The sequence below is a fragment of the Engystomops pustulosus genome, chromosome 5 (genome assembly GCF_040894005.1).
Source record: "Engystomops pustulosus chromosome 5, aEngPut4.maternal, whole genome shotgun sequence".
Lineage (NCBI taxonomy): Eukaryota > Metazoa > Chordata > Amphibia > Anura > Leptodactylidae > Engystomops > Engystomops pustulosus.
In genome coordinates, this window is record NC_092415.1 from 58666252 (window position 1) to 58673082 (window position 6831).

The window sequence follows — 6831 nt, forward strand, 5'->3', positions numbered from 1 at the left end:
TAATCACAGTTAACACTATAATCACAGGTTAGAGGCAGATTATGTACAACATTACACTTTTCTGGTTTAACTTCAGAAATTAAGGCATCACAAATATTATCATCATCACATAGTCCATCAGACTTTATCAGTCTCAGTGGCAGAGTCTCCTTCTGTGGGATCAAGACCCCTTGGTCACAGTTCAGACTGCAACCTGTTGAGACTCCACCCACCATCACCTCAGGTCGCTGAGGCTTCTCCAGACCGTCCTTTGGGGAGATTGGGACTGTACCCGATGTCAGAGGGGTCTCCCAGGAAAAGCAGCTATTCCCACTACTTGGAATACTTTCCCACAAGCATACCTCCCAACCGTCCCGGTTTCGGCGGGACTTTCACGTTTTTTTAGCCTTGTCCCGCCGCCCCGGGAGGTTAAGAGGTTGTCACGCTTTGTTATGCGTTTTCCCGCACCAGGAGACTTTGTCCCGTCTCCTGGTCCCGGGACACTGACTGCAGAGGAGACAACGCGAGCTCTGCTCCCACCACAGCCCCTCCTCCTCCTCCCCCGGGCCGCCCCTCCTCCCCCTGTGTGAGCCGTGCCGTGTGTGAGGAGGAATAATCATGGGGGAGGGGGGGGGAGCGTCCTCACCAGGAGAGCGGCTGCTTTGAAGTCTGAGCCTGAGCTGCCAGCTATGCAGGGCACAGCACAGCAGAGCCGTGCCCAACTCTTCCCCCTGCGTGAGCTGCAGTGTCTGAGGAATCATCATGGGGGTCACCTGGAGAGCGGCTGCTGGCCATAGATGTGGAGACTCCTCTGCTCCTTCACCTGATAGCTGTGCAGGGGGAGGGAGGCAGCACAGAGAGATAGCAGGAGATGTGATGTGCCCCCCTCCAGCAGCTACAGACGTCTATTAGGAGCATCTACCAGCATGAGGTAGGACAGTCAAAGACATCATGCACAGTTACAGCTCAGTGTGTGAGAGGACACATCTATCAGGGCTTGTATGGCAGCTTTGTGACATACAAGCCCTGAAATAATCGCAATGTCTTGCGAACCGCCAGACATTGCGATTATTTTGCCCTTCTCCACACCGAGAGGGATATATATAGCTAATAACCCCTAGGCGCACCTGGACATTATACTACGTCCCTGCGGCTAGATACTTAGCGCACCGGGACGTAGTATAGCGTACTGCTTCTGGCACCGGCTCACAAACAGAGCTGGCACCAGACGTAGCGGCTATCAGCTGTCAATCACAGCTGACACGTGCTCTAACACCTGCAAACTCCGACTCCCAACTCCGATCACAGGGTTTAACCCCTTACACGCCGCGGTCAAGCAAGACCACGGCGTGTAAGGGTGTTCCTCTTCTGGGCAGCCCCGTGGTCTGCCAAGTGCCCTGGGGCTGCACAATCTCCCTGGAAGTCAGATCCCTTCCGGGTCTGACCGTAAACTGTCTGTGCATGCTTCTGCACCACCAGACATTGTACACTGCTCTACAATGAAATAGTATTGTATAGCAGTGTATTGGACTTGAACCAGTGATCAGAGAATCAGAGCATCGCTGGTTCAAGTATGGAAAAGGAAAAACGTGTAAAAACACTTAACACTACACATTAGAATAAATAAAAAATAAATACATAAAAATATAAGCCCCTAAAATGTCACTTTCCCATTAAAACACTTAATAAAGTATAAAAAAAAACAAAAACACAACCCCCCCCCCCCACATATTTGGTATTGCCGCGTCCGTAACAATCTGTATAATAAAAAAGAATCGTTACTGGACCCGCACGGTAAACGCCGGAGAAAAAAAGCAAAATACTTTCCGAAAATGAAAAACCTTTAAAAAAATTCTTTAAAAAAATGTTCTGCACTCTAAAATAAGCCCACTAAAAAGAACAACTCTTCTCGCAAAAAATAAGCCCCTAACCAGATTTGTCAGCCGAAAAAATAAAAAAGATCTGCATATGAAAAGACGGTGATGCTAAAATGTACAAGATTTTCTCCAAATTAGACTACAGGAGGAGGCTGGAGGACAGGAGACTACAGGAGGAGGCTGGAGGACAGGAGACTACAGGAGGAGGCCACAGAATGAGGAGGATAGAGGACAGGAGACTTCAGGAGGAGGCTGGAGGCCAGGAGACTACAGCAGGAGGCTGGCAGGACAAGAGACTACAGGAGGAGGATGGAGGCCAGGAGACTACAGGAGGAGGCTGGAGGCCAGGAGACTACAGGAGGAGGCTGGAGGCCAGGAGACTACAGCAGGAGGCTGGCAGGACAGGAGACTACAGGAGGAGGATGGAGGACAGGAGACTACAGGAGGAGGCTGGAGGCCAGGAGACTACAGGAGGAGGCTGGAGGCCAGGAGACTACAGCAGGAGGCTGGCAGGACAGGAGACTACAGGAGGAGGATGGAGGACAGGAGACTACAGGGGGAGGCTGAAGGACAGGAGACTACAGGAGGAGGCCACAGAATGAGGAGGATAGAGGACAGGAGGCCACACCATGTGAGGAGGGGAAGGGTTGGGAGTACAGATAGGATTATGTGTAAGTTTGGGGAGATAAATAAAAGTGGAAAACCAAATGTAAAGGGAGAATAAAATTAAAGAGGGGTTTATATGTTTTACATGTTGCAGAGTTGCATTAGGGGATATTATATTGGTCCACAGGAAGGGGGGGCAAATTAAGTGGCGTTGTACCATGTGGGGACCATCAAGTTTGATATTATACTATACCTGTGGGTGGGACAATGGGCGTGGTTTAGAAAAAGGGGGAGGGGCTTTGTGTCCCTCTTTCTCTTGCCCAAAAGTTGGGAGGTATGCCACAAGTCCCAGAAAAAAGGGAGGTTTTTCCCCAGGATGAACTCCACCTCCAGATCTGCACAAATCTCCAGCTTATGTGTCACAATCGCAATATCACTTTCAAAGTCAATCCAGACAGTCTTACCCTTCCCTGGCTGGTACTTCAGGAACAATAAGATGTCCGGTTTAACTCTGGAGACATCCTGAGAACAGTCCAGTTCCACCATCAGCGGGATTCCACCCACTATCATCTCACAGGTCTTGACTGGCAACTTCTCTGGTCTCCTGACCAGAGGACAATGAGGTGCACTGACCTCACATGGCACAGCCGCATGCTGTCGCTGTTGGTTGCCCCTAGCAACCACATCTTTGCGCTGCTGCATACACGCTGCAACACGTGGCCACTTGGCCGCAGGACATTCCGCCACACACCGGTTCATCCATAGACATCTGCAAAGCTGCTCCCGTCGGTTGCCCCCGGCAATGGCACATAGCAACCTCTCCTCAGGAACTGCAGACCGATCACAGACATCTCGAACCATTGGCTGGGATCCGCTCGCCTTGGCAGTTGGGGTCTCCATAACCCGAATGGCTTCTGGCATTCCAAGGTCCTCCCACATCATCTGCCGGCAGCGTCTCTGGAACTCATCCATCGGACCCATGGTGATTACTCCCACAGCAAACAAGCAGTCTCTGTATATCTCTCACACCAAGACAAATCTTCCCGTGACCACAGCGCCTCCAGCAGCAGGAACAACAGTCTCTCACATGAGGGCTACTGGCCCTTTAAATCTCGCTGTGTGTGCTGATTTCCATGCCACAGCATCCCGCCACCATATGTAGGAGATTAGCTCCGGGGATCGTCGTCTCCTAAGCAGACGACCAGCACACACAGGGAATTCACACAATGTGAGTAAGGTTAAGACTGGCCTCAGCCAGCTTTATTTGGCAGTACACAAACTCAAAACATAAAAATAATACCTAAGCCTCTCCGGCACTTACTATACATCGAGGTTCCCTACCTCACCAGGTGCTGGCCTACTGCCAGCCACCCCAAAAAACACAGTAACAGTTCACTGCCACCGCTCCACAGGCCTTTGCCGTAGCCTGTCTCTTCCCCAGGGTGGAGCCCAGTGTGAAGTCTGCCCCATCTATTAGTGCAGCCCCTCCAGCTGAAAACTAATCAACTTAATTAGACAGACCCAACTTTTCCAGGTCTGTCTTCTACTCAGCTTTTCATAAGGCAAAATGCACATTTTATGCCCAAAAGCTTCTCTAGTGGCAGCCACCCTGCCACACGCCCTAAAAGAAACCCCTGAACCTAATGTAGGAAAACTAGTGCTACAGACTGCACGGTCTGATAGATAATAGTAAATGGTGCAAACGGGAGTGTAAGAAAGAGGAGGTCTCCTCAATGCAGTCCTATGTGCAGTGGGGACCGGGGGTACCAACCGGCTCCCACTAAACACACAATCATTTATTGCTTACCCGTGAGCATGATGATAGGTTCTATGGGGGATCCTAGGAGGCCAGTAGACATACACCCCATGTCTCGTTTTAACCCATTCATTACAATGTGCGATTTGCATATTTTAATGAATGAGGTAGAAAATCCCCCTGTAGTATGGCAGTATATGGTAGGATCGATCACACAACCTAGGGTTAAAGTACCCTAGGGGGTCTGAAAAATAGGAAAAATAAAAATTAAAAACCCCTAAAAAATCAAATCACCCTCCTTTCCCTATAACTGATATAAATATAAACAGTAAAAATCATACACACATTAGGTATTGCCGCGTACAAAAATGCCTGATCTATCAAAATATTGTTTTCACTATGTTTAACCCCATAACGGAAAATAGTGCCCAAAGTCGAAAATGCCACTTTTTTGCCATTTTGAAAAATATAAAAAAAGTCAATAAAAAGTGATGAAAAGGTCAGACAGTCTTAAAAATAATAGGATTGAAAACATCATCAAAAGTTGCACAAAATGACACCACCCACAGTACACCAAAGTATGAAAAAGTATTAGCGAGCAGATGATGGCAAAATAAATAAAAAAAAAATAATAATTTTTGTAAATGTATGAAAACATTATAAAACCTATACAAATTTGGTAACCCAAAGAATAAAGTACACCAGTCATAGTGAAAGCTGTAAAATCCAATCCCACAAGAAAATGGCGCAAATGCGTTTATGCATTTCACTGCATTTGGAATTTATTTCCCGCTTCCCAGTACACGGCATGAAATATTAAATACCATCACTATAAAGTGAAATTTGTTATGCACAAAACAAGCCTTCACACAGCTCTTTACGTGTAAAAATAAAAAAGTTATAGATTTTTGAAGGTGGGGAGTGAAAAATGAAAAAACAAAAGATGGGCCAGGTCGTTAAGGGGTTAATATATATGAAGTTTATTATAGTCATATTTGGGCCAAGATAACTTGTGTATGTATAGTTTCATGTGTGATAGGATTCTATTGATATATACTATCCAGGGGCTATATCTCCATGCAAGTAGTCCAATGCTGCCATCTAGTGCCCCAGTCCTCTCTTACAATTAGCTTTTAAGTTGTCTTACGTCCTAGTTCCGTGATGACGAACCTTTTGCAGGCAAAGTGCCCAAACTACAACAAAAATCCAATTATTTACTGTGAAGTGCCAACATGACATTTTAAGCAGTAACTTATTGCTACCTGTTCTTCCAATCATTCAATCCTATCCAATACATTTGAAAAAAAGAATGGCAAATTCAGACTCAGACATTGTAGCTTCTCTCCAGGGTCTCTAAGTAGAGGAAGAATTGTGAGTCCAGCAGGAGGACCTCCAGAGATATTGCAGTTCTTTCAACACCTTCTACATTTTTATAGTTTCAAACAGCTTTAAAATAGGGCTGAAAGCAGCATCTCTGGCCTGGGACAGCAGGGAGATTTGCTCCTATATGGTGAACTCTGTCCTGGTCTGAGTGCCCACAGAAAGGGCTCTGGGTGCCACCTCTGGCACCCGTGCAATAGGTTCGCCACCACTGTCCTAGTTTATATGTTCTTTTTAATGTTTATAAGCTAAATGTACATCACTTTATGTCTGGGTCAGAGAGAAATGATGTTGCTTGAAAATGTCTTGATTGAATGGACGAAAAGTCGCATCATGAAGGTGGAATAAATCACATTTACAGAGTGCTGCTTCAGTATCTTTTTGTTCTTCACTTTATGTCTGTATATATTTATTCCTTAATAAAGCTGGAATTTCTGTGTTGAGCATTAAATTTGTTATATCTATTTTTCTTTTTTTTCCTAGTTGTGCTGCTTTCATGTTAAGAAGTGTTGTAAGGCAAAACAGCATGAGACATCCTGGGATAGGTTATTTTTGTAGGTTAATATATCCAGTGGATATACCATAAATGTCTCTTGCAGGAAAACACATTTTACCTAAACATCTGAATTTTATTTCAGTTAGTAGACTCTTAGGGTGCGGTCACACGTTGCGTTTACTGCATGCGTTTAAAAACGCATTGGAATAGCTGAAGAGTGATTTGCCTAATTTGCATGTGTTAACATCACGGTTAACGCAAGCGTTAGCATTTGTAAACAGCTGTTCAATTAGGCAAATCACTCTTCAGCTATTCCAATGCGTTTTTAAAAGCATGCAGTAAACGCAACGTGTGACCGCACCCTTACAAAGAACTACAATAATTAAGTTATCAGTTAACTGCAATAATAAACTGCATCAGTTATCTGCTGCATTCTAGCAGTCCAAAATTATATAACATATAACACTGGAGATCAAAACAAGAGAACAAAATGTCCTAAATGTCAAGGTCATTGTGTAGTCCTATGTGAATATATCCTAACAAGAGTAAAATAGCAGCATTCTAAGCTTATTTCATAAATTGTATATATTCTAAAGCAAAGAAAAAAAATGTAATTGAAAAAGAACACTGATCATTAGAGAATACCTTAAGATACCGGAAAGTAATTGGTGTTAATCTGGCACCTGGTGCTAATTTCCTTAATTATGAGACAACCCTTATTAAACTGGCAGCCTAAT